This window comes from Petromyzon marinus, chromosome 37 (assembly GCF_048934315.1).
Source record: "Petromyzon marinus isolate PM22_M1 ecotype Great Lakes invasive population chromosome 37, UKy_Petmar_22M1.pri1.0, whole genome shotgun sequence".
Taxonomy (NCBI): Eukaryota; Metazoa; Chordata; class Hyperoartia; order Petromyzontiformes; family Petromyzontidae; genus Petromyzon; species Petromyzon marinus.
The window spans coordinates 19,925,800-19,948,871 of NC_133703.1; the positions used below are offsets into that span (position 1 = coordinate 19,925,800).

Consider the following 23,072-nt stretch of genomic DNA (forward strand, 5'->3'; position numbering starts at 1 on the left):
TGTGGATGACACTTTCGTCATTTGGCCACATGGCCTCCCAGCTCTGAACGTTTTCCTACACCACATCAATTCCAGACATCCCACCATCAAATTCACCATGGAAGTGGAGAAAGATGGCAAGCTACCATTCTTAGATGTTGTGTTTGAGAGGAGACCTGATGGCTCATTGGGGCATTCTGTCTACAGGAAACCCACCCACACAGATTTCCACTTGAAACCTGATTCCCACCACCACCCAGCTCAAAAGAATTCTCTCATAAAAACTTTATACCATAGGGCTCATTGCATTTCGGACCAACACCACCTGACCAGTGAATTAAAGCATGTACACCTGGCCCTCAAAAGGAATGGATATTCTGACCGTACCATCCGCCAAGCTGTTTCTCCCTCCATACAGAAACAACCACTTGGTACTCCGGTTAAAACCATCACACTACCATATATAGCAGGCGTTACTAAAAAGATTTCCAAAATTCTAAACAAACACAAGATCCAGGTCCGGTTCAATACAGTACACAAAATTCGTGATCTGATCCCATCCGTGAAGGATGTCATTCCTTACTTACAGTACCCCGGGGTTTACAAATTGAGTTGTACCTGCGGTGATTGCTATATCGGGGAGACGAAGCGACATGTCTCTAACCGAATTCGCGAGCACAAATCAGATTTGAAACACGGCAAAACGAATTCTTCTGCCGTGGCTGATCACTGTATCAACGCTGTGGGTGATCACGATATTATTTTCTCCGATACCAAGGTTCTTTGCAAACCCACGGGTTTTTATCAGAGATTTGTTCACGAGGCAATTCAGATTTACAAACACAGACACAATTTCAACCGAGAAGATGGTTTCAAATTAAGCAACCATTGGAAAGATGTTCTAAATCGAACCAAACATTAAACTAATTTTCAATGGTACAGTATATTTTTTCAAGTAGTGATACCCCAAACTTTCGCAGCTCTTAAAATTCCCTTTTCACACCATCAATAGGTAAACTCCCCCTCCCCCCCTCGCCAACCGGCATGTTCACCCGCATGTACACCACCTCTACACCGTTCATCATGCTAAGGCGGCCAATTAAATGCTAATTTTTATGCTAATTCCTTTGTCAAGGCACCTTGTTTCCTCGCACACAGCTTAAAGGTCGCGGTCTGAGCTTGGCTGTGTTCACTCCAGCGCTGTCCTCGAGACAGTCTGGTCCCTTCACCTGATGAAGGCCGCTTGTGCTGTGGCCGAAACGTCGAGATTTTTGTTGTTTTATTTTTTATCTACGTGACTTTACCGAATAGAACCAAAGAGTAACAACAACAGTCCCAGACCACACCACGACAACAACAACAGTCCCAGACCACACCAAGACAACAACAACAACAACAACAGTCCCAGACCACACCAAGACAACAACAGTCCCAGATCACACCAAGACAACAACAGTCCCAGATCACACCAAGACAACAACAACAGTCCCACACCACACCAAGACAACAACAACAGTCCTACACCACACCAAGACAACAACAGTCCCACACCACACCAAGACAACAACAACAGTCCCACACCACACCAAGACAACAACACACAGTAGTCCCTCAATTAAAATTGCACTATCGATACGAGGATCAAAGTTACAAATCTTGTCTCGGAACGGAGAGCGGGAGCACTCACACTTTACCCCATCACCACCACCCCTTCACCACCACCCCTTCACCACCACCACCAAACGCAACAACATCTTTGTCTACTCTCTGGCGGGGTGGGCAGAAATGTTCGAGACGTCTCGACTGCCACGCCGGGAGATTGGAACGGACCGTGAGCGCTCCGTTGCGAGTCTCGAGCGCGCCGACCGCAATGCAAGCCGCCGTGACAGCCCCACTTGCCGATTCAGGAACAAAAAAATAATAATGACCATAACGTTTCGCAGCCGTTCATCTTTTTCAACTCGCACCTTACAAATTCACCTCGCTACCCGCCCCCCCCCACCCGCCCGCCCCTCAACAAGCTCACGTGGCAAGATTTTTTTAGACGCGTTCATTTCATCTCCGCATACACATCACGTCTTGCCTCCCATGAGTCACGTGACTACTGTGTGGCCACACCCACTGTTGAACCCCTCCCCCCTTCTCTTTCTCGCTGCCCACTTTGAAAACAGCAGCAGCGTCGAGGGGCTGATGCAGTTTCGTCCGCTTCCTGTTATATATACAGCTTCCCAGCCATCACCACCACCGACAACACAGCCACCGCCACCACCACCCCAACCCCTTCAAGCACCCGCCCGTTATACAGCTTCCCAGCCACTATCAACACCACCACCACCACCAACAACACAGCCACCGCCACCACCACCCCAACCCCTTCAACCACCAGCCTGTTATACAGCTTCCCAGCCACCACCGCCACCACCGCCACCTCATCTCTACCGAGCCCCTCTGCTCCCGTTTCTCCGTTCCTTTTCCAGTCCCATTCCTCTCATTTCCCATTCTTTCTCTCATCTCTCTTCCCGTTCCTTTTTCCTTTCGGCCCCCAGGTGCGTCGACATCCTTGACCCTGCCTCCATGTGCACAAAAGTAGCTCGTTACCGTTAAATCTCGTTAAGAGTTCCAAATCTTACCGCCCCACGCTGCGCAACCCCTCTCCACGGAAACCCCAAGTGGTTTTCTGCTCAAATTGGGCGCCGACGGCATTTGTGCTCAGCTCCTTATGTACAGGCATCCTGAGCCAGTGGTGGAAATTCCACATTCTTACTGCGGAGGGGGAGGGGGGAGGCGATCACAGTTGACTTTCCCGACAAATTGGCGCTCATTTTAGCGACCCCCCCCCCCATCTCTGCAGGGAGGGATGATGGAGCCCTTGTGATCCTGAAAAAATCAGGAGTTGAACTGGCAACCAAGTGGTTGGGAGCTGCTCTCTCTACGGCCGAGCCACCCAGGCCGCGCACGCGTAATCCATGAGGCGCTCCACGAAAACATCGTTCTCCCGAAACAATGAGCCGGGCATTATAATCATTCTCAAAATAACCATCGATGGGAAATATATATATAATTACCGCGAGTACGGGGAGGCAAATGCTATTACATAACGCGCGACGTAATGCCATTGTTTTTTTTTTACGTCTGCCGCTAATAACATGTCCGAATAATCCAGGAAAATCCCGCGTAAGTCTTTCCAGCGATTATCCACGCGCAGTCAGAAGCGAACATTTTCCGATTAAAAACATCTGGCCATCTTGTTCGCTGTGAATTCTGCGCGAAGATTTCTTTTTTTTATTTTGGTTTGAGCCGTCTCCAAAACGCGACGGCACGATTGTCGCAGGACAAGTCGGTAATCTCGCGCGCACCGCTTTCACAATCGGCCAACCGATAATTTGGCGACGAAACGTGAAAACTAAAAACGCGACTGCAAAAAAATGACAAAAATCTTCCCTCCCTCCCCCCCCCCCCGCGCTTTCGCGCGAGCGTTGGGGACACTCAGCCGGCGGGATTGTTTACAACAATTAACGTCACGATTGACGGTTTGTTGACGAGCCGCGAACGGATAATAACGAGATTAAAGATGGATTTTGTAAAAAAAAATTTTTTTTTTTAATTATGCAAGTCAAGTGGCCCCGTGTTTTGCTGTTGCTGTTGTTGTTGTTGTTTGCGGTGTATGGAGGAATGTGAATTTACGCGTCGGGAGTAAATACGGAAACGTGAGGCGAGCGCGGGCATCCGCGCAGGGAATTAAATGAAAATAAATTAACGGCAGCGCTCGCTAATATTTTCTCTGCTTGATCGTCAAACAAAAAAAAAGGTGCCGGCAATTTGACAAATTTGGGATTTTTCGCGCCAACTCGTTTACGGTGACGCCTTCATCTTTTGCATTTCTGCAGAGTCCTATTTAAGGGACAGAGGCCGCAACTCGACGGACAATTTCAAAGAAAAAAAATGTTCACCGCGTACAAAAAAGACCGGCGGGCTACCCGTTCCTCGGGAATGACAAAACAATTAGGAGACGGACGGGAAACTCCGCGGAATCTGGGCGCGCGTTCGCGAAGCCGAAAGAGGCGCGACGGCCCAAAAAAGTATTCCTGAAGCGCCGCGGCGGCCATCGTTGGACTTCGCCGATGCCCCTGCCCACCGCCGCTCGGCTCAAAGATGGCGCGCGGGAGGACGACGCTCGAGCGGGCGGGCGGGCGGGCGGGCGGGCGGGCGGGCGGCAAGAAACGCGACGATCTCGCGCCGACGGCCAGCGCCGACAGGGGGGGGGGGAAGGAAAAAGAAGTCTCCGCGCCCGACGGACGGCAAATCGACGCGGAGGGGACGGCGCCCGAGCGAGATAATTATTTTGTTTACGGTTGTGATTAGCAACGAAGATGAAGCGCGTCCGGAGGAGGAGCCCCCCGCTGCAGCGGGGTGCTGGCGATGTTGGAGTCGGTGGGGGGGGGGGGGCGGCGGGGGGGGGTGGAGGGAGGCAGGCGTTTGCATTATGATGGTGGTGAGAAAGAGGTGGGAGAGGGGGGTGTGTAGAGGGGACGTCGGGCCGCTTTGGCGCCACGACGCCGGTGGGAGTAGCGGTGGCGGCCGGGAGAGTAGACGCTCATTTGCATACGGCTTCATCTGCATGCGGCGGTGCGAGCTGGGGGGGGGGGGGGGGGAGAGCGGCCGAGACACAATTAACCGAGGCAGCTGGAGAGGAGAGCCGGGAGAGAGAGGGAGGGAGAGGTTTTTAGAGACGCGAGGTGAAGAGAGCTCCGCGTCGCGAGACGGAGCGGGCGAGACGGTGGGGGGGGGGGGGGGGACTCGAGTGAGAGAAAGAGGGCGCGACAAGCCCACAGAAAGGGAGATAATGCGCGCGATTGTGGTAATTTCCCTCCCTCGCAAAACCCCGCTCCCCCCCCCCCCATCGTCTACGGCTCGTGCTCGGCCGTTAATTAACAAAGCCTGAGAGCGAGCGAGCGAGCGAGCGAGATGGGGCGCTATCCGTGCCACCTGCGTGACTCTCCCTCCTCTTCCGCTCTCTCTCTCGGCGCCCGCCGCCACCTCCCCTCTCTCCTCCGTCGGCGGTGCCGCGAGCACGCGAGCGGCACTTAGGAGACAATCAACCGCACGCCACCGCCCCCCCCCCCCCCCCACATCATCATTAAAAAAAGCCAACAAAACACAAGAAAACAATAAATACACTAACGTACGCGCGGGCACGCACGCAAGCGCAGACACACACGCGCGCGTGCGTGCGTCAGCCAGCCGAGCGGGGCTGGGTGAAGCGGATTCATTACACAAATTCCCCGGCACGCTCGCCGCGCCGTTTACTAATTAATCAGTCGCCGCCTCCCCCCCCCCACCCCCCCCCACCCCCCCCACCCCACCCCCCCCCTTTTTTTCTTTTACCTTGCAAATGGGAGGGCGTCCACGGCGTCCGGGCTCCGCTCCGGCTTCGCGACGAAGGCGCTGCGGCCGCTGCGGCCGTGGGAGCCGTGGGAGCCGCCGCCGCCGCCGCCGCCGCCGGCCAGCACCGCCAGCGCCGCCGCTAGCGCCGCTGTAGACGACGAGGGCGGGGGGGGGGGGGGGGGGGGGGGAGCCGAGCAGGGAGCTTTTAAAAAAAACTGACGAGAGATGGAAAGGGGGAAAGAGAAAGAAAAGAAAAACGGGGGGGCACGGAGACGAAGGAGTGGGGGGGGGGGGGCGGGGGTTTGTCTCGTCCAGACGCGACCGGTAATGCCGAGGCCGACCCGGATTTTTGTTCGACGGGACACGGAACGGTGGGGGGGGGGTGGGGGGGTGGTTGGAATTTGGAGCGGCGGGCGTAAAAAAATTTTTGTTTTGTTTTAAAAAACGATCGCCCCGACCGCGCCGGTGTTGACCGCGCGCTTCTGCCGGTGGCGCCACCGCCGCCTCCGCCGGGGGAAGCTGGCGCTCGCCGGCCCGCTCGCCCGCTCGCCCGTTCGCTCGCCAGCCACCGGACGCCCGCAAGAAGCGATGGGCGCGGCTGCCCGTTCCCCTTCGCCACCGGGCTCACACCCACCACCGCCACCACCGCCGCCACAGCGGGGTGTTGCTGCTCCTTTGGCTCGTTCCGTCGGCTCCTTCTGCCGCTCGCTTGGCTGGCGGGCGGGCGGGCGGGCGAAGGAAGGAAGGAAGGAAGGGGGGTTCTCCCACCGTTCGGAGGTTGGCGGTTTTCTTTCGATTGTTCGCTCGTTCGTTTACTCGTTCGCTCGCTCGCTCGCTCGTTCGCTTTTTGCGGGCGGCGGTTGACGTCCGCGTGTGCCCGCGCGCCCCCCGCGCAAACACCGTCTTGCCCAACGCGATGGACGTAAGGGTAAGCAGCGGGCGGGCGGGCGGGCGGGCGGGCCAGCTGGTGGACGAGCGGGCGGGCGGGCGGGTGGGCCGGTTGGCGAGCTGGCGGGCCGGTTGGCGAGCTGGCCGGTTGGCGGGCCGGTTGGCGAGCTGGCGGGCCAGGCGAGCGGGGTGGCTATGCCTGGGCCCCGGCGCCTCGCTCCCCGGGTCCGCGCGAGAGCGCCGCGGCCGGGAGCGACGGTTTTGTGCGCGGGATTCGCAGAAGCGCGCGGTCCAACGGGGCGATGGCTGCCGACTGCGCTCCTCATCGGCGTGTCGCACTCTCCTGGAATTCCACGCAGCCGCCCCCCCCCCCCCCCCCCCTAGAATTCACCGAGAGAAGGCGGAGGAGGAGGAGGGGGGGGGGGGGTAGCGCTCCGAAATAAAAACTTAAGCCGCCGTCGCTTTTTTTCCCACCGTCGTCGGAAATTCCTCTTCTTTGTTTTCTACTTCTTCTTCTTCTTCTTCCTCCCGGGCGGAAGCGATCCGTCCGAAAAAACTTTTCGGTGGTCGATTTTTTTTATTTTATTTTATAAAAAAAAAAATCGGACCGATTCCGCACGGCGATCGCCGCGCCGTCACCGGCGGAGGAGCCGCGCGGACTTCCGATCCGCTCGCCCGCGCGAGCGGAGAGGGAGACCCCCGCGGAAAGCGCCGCCATTTCCCACGTCCGCCATCTTAGCTCCGACGTCGACCCTCGGTGCTCCGGCGGCAACAAAGCGGACCAACGGGGGAAAAAAAAAAAAACCGCTCGGATAACAATTCGTTTTCGTCCGCCATCTTTTTGGTTTTTCTACCGTCACGATCGGGGGATTTTATTTTTTTTTACCCGCGAATTTTTCATCGCGTTCACGTCGTTTGGCGCGGACATTAACGGGCGCGGCTCGCATTTTTAATTCCGCTTCGGACAAATGTGAGCAGACGACTCGAACGGAAACAACGTCGTCCGTACATTTTGTCGCGGGATCGACATTATATGTCGTCGTCGTCGTCGTCGTCCGACACGGTTGTCGAGCGCGGGGGGCCCCAAAACGCCAATCGGCCGGCAACAAACAGCACCAATGCGAAGGTGCAATAACAGATGCAGAGTTGTGGTTCCACTCATTCAAATGTGCAAAGTCTACAAGAACTCTGGGCAAATAGAACAATAATTTGACTTTTATGAAACGCCCTTAAGAAATCGTTCCGAGGGCACTCGTGAGCAATGTCGGCAAATGAGAGATATCGAGTATCCGGCCCATTTTCCCAAAACTATCTCGGTGGTATTTTCTTTGGGAGATATGCGCACACACACACGCACGCACGCGCAAACACACACGCACACACACACACGCGCACACACACGCGCAAACACACACGCACACACACACGCACGCACGCGCAAACACACACGCACACACACACGCGCACACACACACACGCAAACACACACGCACACACACACACACGCACACACACACGCGCGCACACACACGTGCAAACACACACGCACACACACACGCATGCGCACACGCGCACACGCGCACGCACGCACATCTACAAAAAGGGAAGTTGTGTTCCCTGCATTAAAAAAAATGGTAAATCACAAATAAATGAATGATATTCAATAATTTCACCGCTTTTTTCATGCTGAAATCAGCATTGATGCAATGGCGCTCGCCTCCGGTTCACATCTCCCCTGAGCCAGCGGTGGAAATTTCTTGTTCCTATGGTGGGGGGGGAGGGGGGGGCGAGCCTATCCATAGAACAACAACAGAGGTTACTGCATCCCACGCTCTGAGCGCCAACATACCCGAGTTCTATCACACGCCAGGGCTTGACAGCCAGAGTGATATCCCATCTTGTGCCTTTCCACCCCACACCCACCCCCCCCCTTCCTCGACCTTTAGCAACCCAGACCGTTGACCAGTGTGGTGAAGTATGGTCAAACAGCAACAATAACCCGACGTGGACCGTTTTTTACGTGTGAAAGCAATCACTTGAACGCGTAGGTTTCCGCGACCAATATTATCGATAGCTGTTACCGGCGAAAAGTCGCGGTGCTCAAATTCTAAATGCTGTGGGTTTACTCTCCAACACACCGGTGGGCCCAAGCAGTAACTAATTGGCGCGTCTCGTTTGCGTGACTAAACCTCGCTGGCTTTGGCCGGGCGGTGGAGAGTTAACGACGAGGCGTTAACGCTCACTCGACCTAACCAAAAACCTTTATTGTGGATGATCCATCGCCGTTGGCCGGAGCGAGTCTGGTGGTGAGAGCGCCGTACGGCGACACCGCTCTGAAATTCCTACCACCGTCGAGTTCTCACGGAAGGGGCATTCGAAGCGAATTTTACCGCCTCTTGCCCCGCGCCGTACCTACGATGGAGGAATGACGGGCCGAGTCACCAACCCCCCCCCCTGCCCGCCCGCCCCAACCACGAACTTCCGACGGGCGAGCCGGTCGCCCTAAATGCCGAGCCACCCGACCGGCTTGCGACGTTTCATTTGCTCGTGTGCGCTCCCCGGCTAATGCAAAACGTTCGAACGACGTAATTGTACATCCCGAGCCCAGGGCCTTTTTATATATATTTTTTATTTCATCCAAACATTTTTTTCCTCCGAATTTTCACGAAGCCTCGACAGCGCCGCGAACCGTCGGCGAAAGAAAAATGTCCAGGCTCACCGAGAGCCGCTTCTCTCGACGAGAGGACGGCGCGGCTGAATAATTAAATACGGAACGCCCGAAGTCCACAGTTCAAACACATGGGCACGAGCCAGAGGGACTTAAAGTCACCGCGTGCATCGCGAATGCTGCGTTACGACGCCAGCAAAACACCGCGATCACGTCGAGCAACAACAACCATTTGCTTTTGCTGACCTGCCCCCCTATACGGAACATTCGTGAAAAATAACTCTTATGGGCTCATTGAAATCCTCCCGCAGTCTAAATAAACATTCTGATTCTGAACACCACCACAAACACTGCCAACGCTACCACCAACAACAACCGCCACCACAACCACCAGCACAATCATCACCACCAGCACAAACCACCAGCCGAGACCACAACCACCAGCAACACCACCACCGACAACACCACCAACACCGGCACCACCAACACCGCCACCACCAACACCACAAACACCACCATCAACAACCACCATCAACAACCGCCACCACAACCACCAGCAACACCACCACCAGCACGACCACCAACACCGCCACCAACACCACCATCAACAACCGCCACCATAACCACCAGCAACACAACCACCAGCAACACCACCACCAGCGTCACCACCAACACCGCCACCAACACCACCATCAACAACCGCCACCACAACCACCAGCAACACCACCACCAGCACCACCACCAACCCCGGCACCACCACCAACACTGCCACCAACACCACCATCAACAACCGCCACCATAACGACCAGCAACACCACCACCAGCAACACCACCAACACCGCCACCAACACCACCATCAACAACCGCCACCACAACCACCAGCACCACCACCAAAACTCCACCGCCACCAGAATGCTGCCACCACCAACATAACGGTACCACTGTCGCCGCTACCACGCCACCAAAAGCACATAGTATCCACTCCAACTTTCTTGAAGAATTCACCCACCGCCCGATGCACCTCCCCTCCTCATCCCGAACCACAGCCCCCCCGCCACCCCCCCCCCCAGCCACACCACCACAATCCCCACACCCCACTCCAACCCATCAACGGCACGATCCTCAGCAGCACTCGGGACAGAGTGATGACTTCATGTCTGTTGCAAGCGCAGCAAAATCATGTACGTCCCTTTCTCATGCTAATAGTGGAAGGGGGGGGGGGTGGGGTAGGGGTGGGTGGTTATATTTTATTTGTTGAACTGCGACCGCGAGCCGCCGCGACCGTGAGCGGACCCAGCCGAGCGTGAACGCCGACAGACACCGGCACTCGTTCGGTACGCGACGCTCCGCACGCACAGCCGCAGCCACCATCAGGGCCCCCCCCCCAACCACCCCGCCCGGGTCCCCCCCCCCCCCCCCCCGCCGTGGGTTCATCCCGACCCTTGACGCCTGCTGCTATATATTTGGAGTTTGCGTGTCTCTCTCTCGCTCTCATCATCATCACGGTGGCTACGAGATGTTAACTACCTCGCCTGGTTTGCAGGAGGTGGTGGGTTCGATCCCGACCCTGACGCCTGCTGCTGTATATTTGGAGTTTGCGTGTCTCTCTCTCTCATCACCATCACGGTGGCTAGGAGATGTTAACTACCTCGCCTGGTATACAACAAGGAGGTGGTGGGTTCGATCCCGACCCTGACGCCTGCTGCTGCTGTATATTTGGAGTTTGCGTGTCTCTCTCTCTCTCCCCGTGGTCGCGTGGATTTTTCTCCGGGTCCTCCGGTTTTTCCCCCATCCACATTGAGCATCAACGTCACCATGCCTTTAGAGTGTATGGGTTGCTGCTATGGATTTCTACACGACGGTGAGCCACTTCGTCGAGGTACCATATGTGGATAGGTCGCTTCTGAAAAAAAAGCTATACAAGTCAATGGGCCTTACCTGTTAATAAATAAAGGGAGTGAATGGTTCGTTTAGTCTTTAAACCAGAGTAAAAATGTGGCACCTGCTCAGAAAGTTCAAAGTGAGATGGCCCCTTTGACACGTAGCAGTAGTAGGGCTTCCCCCCCATCAATATTCTCCACAATGGGTTAGATCACGTCAATATAAATCTGCAATTGATTAGACTCGTTGTTGTAATTACCGGCGAAACGGTAAATGTCGTGCGTTCACTCTCCAACACACAACAGGCGTGCCGAACTAGTAACTAATGGGCACGTTTTTGTTTACACGACAAAACCTCGCCGATTGGCCGTTGTCGGGTGGTGGCGGGTTTAACGACACATTCATATTCACGTGATCTAACCCACAAAAGCCCTCTCTGTGATCGAGATGATCACCTGCTCGAATCAACAAGCGGTGGCGAGTCGTCCGCTTTTTTCGTTTTTTTTAACACCCTGACTTCGGTGGTGGAAACGCAACTTTCCTATGGCGGCGGAGAGGCTGCCCCCCCCCCCCCCCCCCGTAGGACGACCGCCGCCACTCTTGACTTGCCCACAAAGCGGTTACTAATTTAGCCACGCCGGAGGGATGATGGGTCGAGTCAAACCCCACACACACCCCCCCGCCCCGTCGACAGTTTTGACATACGTGTTGGGACTGAGCGCGGTATTCGCTTTGTAAATTCCATCTGTGTAAGCTCTAGTTCAGCGGTTCTGAAGCTGGGGCGCAAGATGCCCTCTCTGGGAGTGTGAGACGTGGCCAGATCTTTTTTTAAAAAGGAAAATCATCGTAACACAAACTAAGCACGGGCACTTAAGTACAACAACTTTGCTTCATCAAACCCTATGTATTTGTTAACATACATTTTTTTACGACCGCAGTGAAGGTTGAGGACCACTTTTGTAGTGAACATTTTTTTATACACGTGGTCATTCGGCGTTTGCACTCTGCACGTGCGAATTGAAACTCTGGAGCGGCCATGTGGAGACGATTTAAGATGATTTTACTGCTATAAATGTCCACGTGATAAGTCACTTTTGTTGGCGCTATCGTTTGTGGTCATGTCGCGTCTCGAAAATAAGTTAATAGCTCAGTGGGCTTTACCTGGGAAGATAAAACATAGTTTAGTTTCATTTGTATATTTTTTCAAGTGATTTGTTTACCGTACTTTGCACTCCTGTCGTATTTTATTTGTTGTTGTTCTAACGTTCTGACCCCGTGCCCCTAACTGGACATCTGCAAAAAAAAAGCTTCATAGCTCATTGAATTCCTCCAGTATAACTAAATAAATCCCACTCTGGTTCTACGTACGTTGAACTTCTTTCGCACCTAGCCAAGCTACCTGGGTGACCATGAGATCATTTAATCGTGACGAGCTACAGCCTCAGATTCCACGCGGCATCGCGATTGCACTTCACAATGCTGAACTTCTTTAGCACAGTACGTGGCCGGCTGTGCTAATCGGATGTGCGCGGGGGTAGGACAACAGACGAAACGCACCAAGGCAGCTCGAAAGGAATGAGTTTTCAATTGAGATTTAAAAGCGCTCAGCTCCGACGGCTTCCTAATATTCGAAGAACGTTCGAGACGGCCGCCAAAAGCGCATCTGAAAGCGCGCCGAACGGTGACCCCCTTCGTTCGACTGTCCGCCAAAGGCCGCTGCGAGGGTGACCGGAGTTCGCGCGATGATGGTTTAGGGGCCATCCATTGAGCAGGTACGCACAAATCTGTCAAAACTTGACCTCTCCCCCCCCTCCCTGTACGCACTGCGTACTTTTCACACATACCCCCACCCCCCCCACCACCACCTGCGTGCGTGCGTACGCCTGACGCACCCCCCCCCCCCCAAATCCTATATAACGGCCGATATTTAATCCACGCAGAGACGATCAAGGATTAATAATATTAACGTGTTTATAAAAACAGATAGTCCACCGCCGGACTATCTAACTCATTTGAAGGCCGATGTAGACAAATTATTATTGAGGCTTCACACCCCCCCCCACCTCCCCCGTTTCCTATGCGTACATTGTCAGTAGACCCCCCATACGCCATCGAACGCATTTGGGTTAACCCCCCCCCGCCCCCTCCATGCGTACGTACTAAATGGATGGCCCCTTATGCTCCTTGACGAGATCAGTGAGATACTGTGCTTCATTTGTGGCAAGCACTTTGTGTGTGCAGTGAGCGTGACCAGAGAGACAGAACTCCTCTTATCCGGGGCCCTATTACCCGCAAATCCTATAGTCCGTGGCAGCTGTAGGGTCCGTAAAAAAATCTTACAAATCCGCGGGCTCCTATTTCTTTCTGCGTAGTGAATGCGGCTTCATAATGCTCGCATTTTACTTGTCCGTGGACTTAAAGAAGCCGCGCAATTTTTGACCCGGCGAATAAGAGGGGTAAAATCGCGGATAATAGGATCGGCTGTGAGAGGCCTTCTCCTGTAAAGACACAAGCACAGGCCCGAAGGGCCAATGAAGAACGTCAAGCGGCCATCAACGAACAGCTTGAGACAGAGGATAAGGGGCGTAACGAGCATCTCCAATCGAGCGAGGTTGTTATTATTGACAGAGACCTTTGGGGGGGGGGGGGGTGGGGGGGGGTTGGGAAAGAGATGACGATGACGACGATGTGAGGAGGGAATTCCTCCGAAGCGGAGCGGCGCGAGGTAAGAAGCAGGAAGAGAAGCAGGAAGAGAAGCAGGAAGAGAGAAGTGGTGCGAGCGTTGTGGGCCGCAGTCGAAGGTGGTTCTCCAACCGCGGTTCACTCCGACATAAAGTTGAGTCCACTCATCGCTGGGACCTTACAAACGCCAATGCTGTCAGTTACACGGTTCGTAACTGATCACCCGATGATGATGATTATTATTATATAACTAGCCTATAGCCCGTCGGTGGTATTGCAGTAAATCTGAAATATTCAAGAGAAAAGCAGACGGTCAAGTCATTGCGTCCATTAGTGTGCAATTTGTTAGGCCGGTAACACAGACTTATTTTATTTTTACGGTTATATCCCTTGGTCATCATGACGTCCTTTTTTCCTTCAATAACCTCAATAGCACTACGGAGTTTGCGTGACATGCAGGTTCTGGCTTCATCTTCTTTGGTTCTTTCGGTAAAGTCACCACGTAGAATGAGAATAAAATAATAAAATAATAAAATAAAATAACACAATAAAATTCTCACGACGTTTCGGCCACAACACAAGTAGCCTTCATCAGGTGACGGGACGAGACTGTCTGGAGGACAGCGCTGAAGCGAACACAGCCAAGCTCAGACCGCGACCTTTAAGCTGTGTGAGAAGAAACAGAGCGCCTTGACAAAGGAATTAGCATAAAAATTAGCATTTAATTGTTAAAGTCAAAGCCTACACATCCACAGAGGCACTTAGTACAAATCAAACAGGAGAATTTAGCTAATCAGCTTGTGACTGGTCATAGAAATAGCTATGTTAAAGTTAAAGCCTACACATCCACAGAGGCGCCTAGTGTTATTTTATTTGATTAATTTCTTATTTTATTCTCATTCTACGTGACTTTACCAAAAGAACCAAAGAAGATGAATCCTTGCAGTCACGAAAGCTTTAAATCGAAATAGGTTCTGGCTTTTTAACGAGGGTTAAGTTCTCGGTGATGAGGCAGGAGGAGGCGCCTCCCCCTCATCATCATACCCCCCCCACCCCCCATGCGGAGCGCGGTGTCACCCGCTCGTGATTATTAATGACAGCGTTACGGAGTTGACGCGACATCAGGGCTCTGGCTTTTTAATATGTCTCAAGAATAGCCAGCAAGGCTTCGGCGAGTCTCAGGACTTGGCAGGAGGGATCCTGCCAAGTTTATTGAGCGGGAAGGGGCGGTGGCGGCATCTGCCACGTGGAACCGTCGACCGGCGCAATTTGCTCGCTAAACATTTCAACGTTGGGATGCGTTGTGGCCGACGCCGGTTACACTGCGGGTCCCTTCTTTTGGCTACGGGAGGCAAACCAGAGAACCCGGAAGGAAACCCGCGCAGAACTGGGGGGGAAATGTACACACAGTTTAACACGTGGTTGTAGAAGGGCTTTCGCGAAACAATGTTATCCATGTTTTTTTTTTGTGCGTTAGATCGCCGTAAATATAAATGCGTCGTTAAACCCGCCACCACCCGACACGATGAATCAGTAAAAGTTTGTCACGTAAACAAAAACGTGTCAATTCGTTACTAGTTCAGCACACCCGGTGTGCTGGGAGAGGAAACCCACGACATTTACAATTCAAGTACCGTGACGTTTCGCCGGTGATTACAACAACCAGCTTCATCAGGCGACAGCCGGAGGGAGTGAAGGTGTTGTCATCAAGCCTGTGTTGGGTGGTGGCCGGTTCAAACGACACATTCACATGATTTCACCCACAAACAACGAAAACCTTCACTGCGGGTGACACACACATACTCCAATACCAACACAGCCGTCATTCGCCACTAAGTGACGGTGACATCACCACGGCACCTGTGGCAGGCCAGGTGCACTTTCGAGGCCACGCGAAGTGTCGAAGGCTCCCTGGCAGGAAGTCACGGGACAGGTGCCATGGGTTGACTGCCTGAGACGACTGGCAGATGTAGCAGCTGTACCCTCTACCGTGCCAACTTGCTGCATTTCAGCTGCCCGGAGCTACGCTCGTTGTTGTGAGCGTCGCTCCTCTGCCCTCGGTTGTTGTTGGGGGGGGGCGACTGCCTCCAACTGCCCGGCAGCGTCCTTCACGAGCCTCACACACTAGACACACACAGGACGTTGGCCCTTTACGAGCCTCACACACTAGACACACACAGGACGTTGGCCCTGGGAATCGAACCTAGGCCCCGTTGCCCGCGTGCCTGAGGCGCGATTCAGCAGTGCCACCCCCCCCCCCACCCCCCCGACGAAGACAGAGACAGCCGCCATCGCCCTGCGTTGCCGGGACTGCGACGAGACGCCGGGGAGGGTCCATAACCGATGGGCGCGATTCGCGCGGTTCGACGGGAAGTTCGCCCGCCCCGGCCCCCCCCCCGCTGTGGCCCCCGGGGGGCCTCTGTGGTCTCTCGCCACGGACCCCGCGCAAAACCAACGCCCTCGGACGTCGAGTTTTTAGCCAAACGTTCTTGCAAGTCACTAGCTCCCACAAAAGCCGTGCGGCAGATGGGACACGTAAAATACGACAACTAAACAACCACAACGATGAACGGAAATCTGTCACCCCAAATTAACATCACGAGTGGCGCTACCGTGTGAATTTCGGCTGTGGACAGAGCTACGTGGGTCAGGCTTGGCGAAATGTTAACTCCCTCGCCCGCTACGCAGGAGGTCGTGGGTTCGATCCCGACCCTCACGACGCCTGTAAGTTTGGAGTTTGTGTGTTCTCCCCGTGGTTTGCGTGGATTTTCCTCCACGTCCCCGAGTTTTTCCCTCCACATATAGAAACACGCGTTTAAGAGCATTAGGCTGCGAGATATTTCCACGTGATAAGCCGCTTTCGTTGAGCTATCATTTGTGATGGCCAGGTCGCTTCTGAAAAAAAGAGCTACATAACTCAGTGGGCCTTACCTGGTGAAATAAAAAGTGTAAATTTTGATTTAAAGCTTTCGTGACTGCAGGGATTCTTTCGGTAAAGTCACGTGGAAGGGAAACAATAAAATAATAAAAATATTTAACAATATAAAACAATATTTTTATTAATCTTAGTTTTTTCGGTAAAGTCACGTTGAAGGGAAACAACAAAATAATAAAATATATAAAACAAAAAAAATATATTATTATTTTGTTGAATATGAATTACTGCAGTCACGAAAGCTTTAAATCAAAATTTAATATTTTTATTATTTCATTGTTTCCCTCCTACGTGACTTTACCGAAAGAACCAATAATATAATTCATTATGATGTTGAAACAATAAAATAATAAAAATATAAAACAATAAAATTATCACGACGTTTCGAACGCAATACAAGCAATCATCATCAAATTTTCTTGCTGTGGTTTTCACACCTGATGATTGCTTGTGTTGCAGTCGAAACGTCGTGAGAATTTTATTGTTTTATATTTTTATTATTTTATTGTTTCCCTTCTGCGTGACTTTACCGAAAGAACCAAGAATAAAAAATAGTTTGGTTTAGCTAGCAGTTAGCGCTGTGCTACGAACCCGGCGACCCGAGTTCAATTCCCGCTCACGGCCAACCAACATCAGCGACGCTTATCTTAACCGGTCCTGGTACTCCTCTAGGTCGACTCAGCCTCAAATTAGTACCCGTGTGGCGTGTAAACATCGGCACTGGGGGCAAAAAAAGGCGGCCGGGCGTGGTTGCTGGCCACACACCCCCTCGTGTGCCGTGCCAGGCCTTTCAAAAGGTGCTACTCGCGAACAGAAACTTGTCCCGAAAGTGCGTCAAGGCTACGCAGGGATTGAGAGCCCCTTCCTCCTGCTGAGCTCCAAGACTCCAACGGAGAGACAGGAGGGTGGTGGTGGGGGGTGCAAGGGGTGTGAAGGAGGCAAAAAATCGCCACCTTCAATGTACAGGCAGTCCCCGACTTACGATGGAGATGCGTTACGACGACCCCATCGTAAGTCAAAAATATCGTAAGTCGAAGATGGCCCTAGCACTACCCAGGAGTCTTAAAGAATGGTGATAACTTAGCAAAACAGAGCAATTTACAGTACCGTACTGTATAAACTATATACTGTATGCATTTATTAATTACAATACTGTATTGCACAGTAAAATGTAAAGTAAAAAACAAGGTAAATTCTTAGCCTACCTATATGAACTGCAATTTCATAGAAAGTTTTTTTTTCAGGAAACAATCCTATCTGCTATAAAACAACTTTTAACATGCATTGAACGTATGTATCGTATCGTGGTAACCCTAAAATTAAATCGCTAAAGCTATGTTTCATACATGCATTGAACGTATCGTAACGTACCATATTCTACTGTACTCACCACAATATTCTGTCCGTCGTCTGCATACTTGGACGATGTTTAGGTTGTTGATGGCCACATTAACTTAGTTGTCGGAAGAGGAGGATGGCGATGATAAAGTTATAGTATCGTACCTCGTGGTACGCTGCTGCGTTTGCCTGCCGCGCGAAATAAAAAAATATTTTACAATTTTGTCATATCGCCATGGCCATCGTAAGATCGAAATATCGTAAGTCGGGGACTGTGCCGTAAGTCGGGGACTATCTGTATTTCTCTTTTGCCAGTCGCTCTGAAGGTGATGGCCGAGCGCCACCGTGTGGCGGTGCTGTGTAAAACCACACCGATAAAACTGCCCCCCGAACCAATAATTTTTGGTTTTGCTCTGCAGAGGCACTGCCTCTGTGTTGTCTCTGTGTTGTCTCTCTGCTTGTGTGTCTGTCTGTGTGTCTCCGTGTCTTTATGTTGTCTCTCTCTCAAATGTAGCAATCTTTGGAAGAACGTAATCAGCCTGGTGGGGTGTTGACTGTTGTGTTGGCCGACTCTCTGTGTTGTACTGCATTCTTCTTCTTTGGTTCTTTCGGTAAAGTCACCACGTAGAATGAGAATAAAATAATAAATTGATAAAATAAAATAACACAATAATATTCTCACGACGTTTCGGCCACAACACAAGCGGCCTTCATCAGGTGAAGGGACGAGACTGTCTGGTAGGACAGCGCTGGAGTGAAAAAGCCACGCTCAGATCACAACCTTTAAGCTAAAAGCAGCTTAAAGTGAAAAAGCCACGCTCAGATCACGACCTTTAAGCTAAAAGCAGCTTAAAGGTCGTGATCTGAGCGTGGCTTTTTCACTCCAGCGCTGGCCTACCAGACAGTCTCGCCCCCTTCACCTGATGAAGGCCGCTTGTGTTGTGGCCGAAACGTCGTGAGAATATTATTGCGTTATTTCATTTTATCAATTTATTATTTTATTCTCATTCTACGTGGTGGTGACTTTACCGAAAGAACCAAAGAAGATGAATCCTTGCAGTCACGAAAGCTTTGAGTCGAAAATGTGTTGCATTGTATTTCGAAGTTGACTAGGTTTGGTTTTTCTCGTTCATTCGTACCTGATTACGATTGCTTGTGTTGCAATCGAAACGTCGAATTTATTTTCTTGCTACGTGACTTTACCAAAATAACTAAAAAGTATTCTCTTACATAGATGAAGCAATATTCTTTTTGGTTTGGTAAAAAATAAACACTGCCTTGTTTGTTATTCTTGTGTAAAGTAGCCATGCCGTTTCCCGCATCACCAGGTGGTAATATTTACCCGTAGGATAAACAAAATAAAGATATTACTGTACTAGCTTTACTACCCGGCTTCGCCCGGGACTTGGATTCACCACGCCCGACCGCCTTTGTCTCCCCAGTGGCGATGTTCACACACAACACAGTAGTTACTCGTTTGAGGTTGAGTCGACCTAGTGGAGGCCCAGGACCGGTTTAAATAATCGTCACCGGTGGCGGCCGTGAGCGGGTATCGAACTCGGGTCGCCGGGTCCGTAGCGCGGCGTCACTACAATGCGTTACGCTTCCACGTGCGCGGGTCACGTGACAGATTCGACGTCACAGCTCACTTGCCGTGCAAAAAAATGCATTATTGAGCTACTCCCCCCCGCCCCAAATTTATTTATTTATTTTTTAGAATTTTTGCATGGTGTACAGTCTGGAAAGTACCCGCATGGCAAATTTCAAGTTTCTTGCATGTCGGCAAGTACGCTAAACATTTTGAGCAGACAACACACAATCACAACTTTGCCTTTTATATATATGGAAATGGTGGAAATATCCGAATAAAACCGTGTTCTGGAGCTTGTTTGTTTTGTGTGTAAAGTCTTGTTGAGCGACCCCGACGCCCTGAGTTCTATGCCCACTCACGGCCAACATCAGCAGCGAATACTGTACATGGTAAACTGGACTCTCATGGTAAACTGGACTCCCACGGTAAACTGAATTTCCATGGTAAACTCGACTTCGATGGTAAACTGGACCCCCACGCTAAACTGAATTTCCATGGTAAACTGGACCCACCCCCATGGTAAACTGAACTCCTATGGGTACACTGGACTCCCCCCCCCCCCCCCCCCTTGCGTTTCTGAAAGGTGCGACGAACATCGAAAGGAGCGCACATCAAAGCAACGTCGACGTAAGATTGGAGCTCGAAGCGACGCAACTCAGATAAGTGGCAGGGTATTAATTAATTAAACAAAGTGACCGACGTACTTGCGAAACGTCGTAAAAGTGGCGACGGTAATCGGGGGGTATTTACTGAATCCCGGGCATCCCTTGACGCAACTCGGCCTTAAATTAGTACAGTGCCTGGTGTGGTGTAAAAACAAGATTATGGGGAGACAAAGACGACCGGGATGTGTTGCTTGCCACCATCGCGCGCTGCGCCGTCCTTCATGCTCAACAGGTGTTATCGGCCCGCCGAGTTTGCAGCAAGACCGATCGTTGTTACCGCACGACGCTCTTACGTGTTGTATTTCCCGAGCTCTTAAAGCGACCAGCGTGAAGTATGGCCAAACAACTCCCCACGTTCAGCAACGACGTGGGAAGGACAGCTTGAACACAGCAGGATCGTTAAACCGTATACAATATTAAATATCCTTACAATCGATAGTTACTTACTTTCGAAGATCAGCGAGGCGCCAGCATAGCACTGACGATGGATGGGTCATGCGGGAATTCCAAGTCCCCGCCACGGGAACGTGTAATTTCCACGCCCCGAGACTGTCCCACGCGGAACGCACGTGGCGGAGAAAAAGGACGCGCGCGCGCAGTCACGCTTTCGTGGGCGTGTCAGCTTCGAGAGATCCCGGCCTCTATTGGTCGGCTCCGGCTAGTGGGCGGGGCGTGAATATTAATTCGCAGGTGAATCCTCTACTTACGAGCGGGTTAGGTTCACAGAGGTTTCGGTTCGTAGGTCGATTTGTCCGTAAGTCCACTCTTTACTCCTGTCGATTCCAAACGTGTGGCACGGCGTGTACACTAAACGCAGGGGAATGGCTTTAAAAGTTGAATAATCTCCTGCACAAGTATATTCCACTGGTTCTTCGTGTTCTGCAGATGTAGATGCCATCACCGCCAGGCAACTGGACATCTGAAAGTTCGTCCATAAAAGACGTCACACACCTGGGGTGGGGGGGGGTAGACATTTGTGACGATGTGTGACGAGGGAGGGGGGGGGTTTGAGAAATGTGACGTCACATCAAAGGGGCCGTCCATAAATGACGTCACGCGATTTTTTGACGATTTTTGACCCCGCCCCCCTTTGTCACACGGCGTCACAAAAAGTCAGACCCCCCCCCTCAAATATGACGTCACAAAGCTCTGCCCCCCCCCCCCTCCAAAAACATATTCTTCAAATCGCTTTAAACTATTGTCATTGTAGTGCGTATTTAATGTGGCGCTGCACTCTGATGTTGTAGGAGAAAACATTTATTTAAAAAGTCTAAGTAGAACGTGTTGTCTATATTTATTTAAAGTTGCGCATTTTTATGTGACGTCACATTTCTCACCCGCCCCCCCTCGTCACACATCGTCACAAATGTCTGACCCCCCCCCCCCCCTAGGTGCGTGACGTCATTTATGGACGGGCCCTACGTCAAATTTTCGTAAGTAGAGGAGTCACTGTACATATCCGAAATTTAAAAATAAATAAATTCAACAATACGTTCCGAGCTATGAAGAAGGGCCATTGCCCAAAACGTCGCCTATTATATATATTTGTTTTGCAAATCAACTTATCTTCTAAGGCAGTGATGTTGTCATTGACGAATGTTTTGTCGTTAACTGTGCTTGTGTAGAGCAGCGACAGCGGCCACCACCAGATCATTTGTTTACCAAAAATGTGTTGAAAAAAAAGATTTTCATTCGCGATATACGAATCGTCCACTCGGAGTGACACAACGTACAACAACTGATTTTGTGTTTCTACACTGCCTCTCAAGGCAAACTGATTATTAAGATTTGGAGATGGGTGTAGCCCAAGTGCATCAGCAGCACCAACAGCATGGGCAATGCCAATGCAGCAGCAATGCCAATGCAGCAACAATGTCAATGTAGCAACAATGTCAATGTATCGGCAATCTCAATGCAGCAGCAATGCCAATGTAGCAACAATGCCAATGCAGCAGCAATGCCAATGCAGCAACAATGTCAATGTAGCAACAATGCCAATGTAGCAGCAATGCCAATGCAGCAGCAATGCCAATGTAGCAACAATGCCAATGCAGCAGCAATGCCAATGCAGCAACAATGTCAACGCAGCAGCAATGCCAATGTAGCAGCAATGCCAATGCAGCAGCAATGCCAATGTAGCAACAATGCCAATGCAGCAACAATGTCAATGCAGCAACAATGCCAATGCAGCAACAATGCCAATGCAGCAGCAATGCCAATGTAGCAGCAATGCCAATGCAGCAGCAATGCCAATGCAGCACCAATGCCAATGCAGCAGCAATGCCAATGCAGCAACAATGCCAATGCAGCAGCAATGTCAATGCAGCAGCAATGCCAATGTTGCAGCAATGCCAATGTAGCAACGATGCCAATGCAGCAACAATGTCAATGTAGCAACAATGTCAATGTAGCAACAATGCCAATGCAGCAGCAATGCCAATGCAGCAACAATGCCAATGCAGCAACAATGCTAATGCAGCAGCAATGCCAATGCAGCAGCAATGCCAATGTAGCAGCAATGTCAATGCAGCAGCAATGCCAATGTAGCAACAATGTCAATGTAGCAACAATGCCAATGCAGCAGCAATGCCAATGTAGCAACAATGCCAATGCAGCAGCAATGCCAATGTAGCAGCAATGTCAATGTAGCAACAATGTCAATGTAGCAGCAATGCCAATGTAGCAGCAATGCCAATGTAGCAACAATGTCAATGCAGCAGCAATGCCAATGCAGCAACAATGTCAATGCAGCAGCAATGCCAATGTAGCAACAATGTCAATGCAGCAGCAATGCCAATGCAGCAACAATGTCAATGCAGCAGCAATGCCAATGTAGCAACAATGTCAATGCAGCAGCAATGCCAATGCAGCAACAATGTCAATGCAGCAGCAATGCCAATGTAGCAACAATGCCAATGCAGCAGCAATGCCAATGCAGCAACAATGTCAATGCAGCAGCAATGCCAATGTAGCAACAATGTCAATGCAGCAGCAATACCAATGTAGCAACAATGTCAATGCAGCAGCAATGCCAATGTAGCAACAATGTCAATGCAGCAG

At 51.5% G+C, this 23,072-nt stretch overlaps 1 protein-coding gene across 6 annotated transcripts in view; it reads right to left on the reverse strand.

Moving 5' to 3' along the window:
* LOC116949497 (uncharacterized) overlaps nucleotides 1-20,748 on the reverse strand; it is a 142,669-nt gene extending 121,921 nt beyond the window's left edge. For 3 of the 6 annotated variants that reach the window (XM_076072411.1, XM_076072410.1, XM_076072409.1), the window contains exons 1-2: nucleotides 20,460-20,748; nucleotides 5,365-5,512 (exon numbers count right to left, since the gene is read on the reverse strand). The gene's annotated coding sequence lies outside the window, so the exon portion shown is untranslated. The remainder of the gene's footprint in view (nucleotides 1-5,364; nucleotides 5,513-20,459) is intronic. The other 3 variants (XM_076072407.1, XM_076072414.1, XM_076072408.1) reach the window with 3 other exon arrangements.
* Between the last annotated feature and the right edge of the window lie 2,324 nt (nucleotides 20,749-23,072).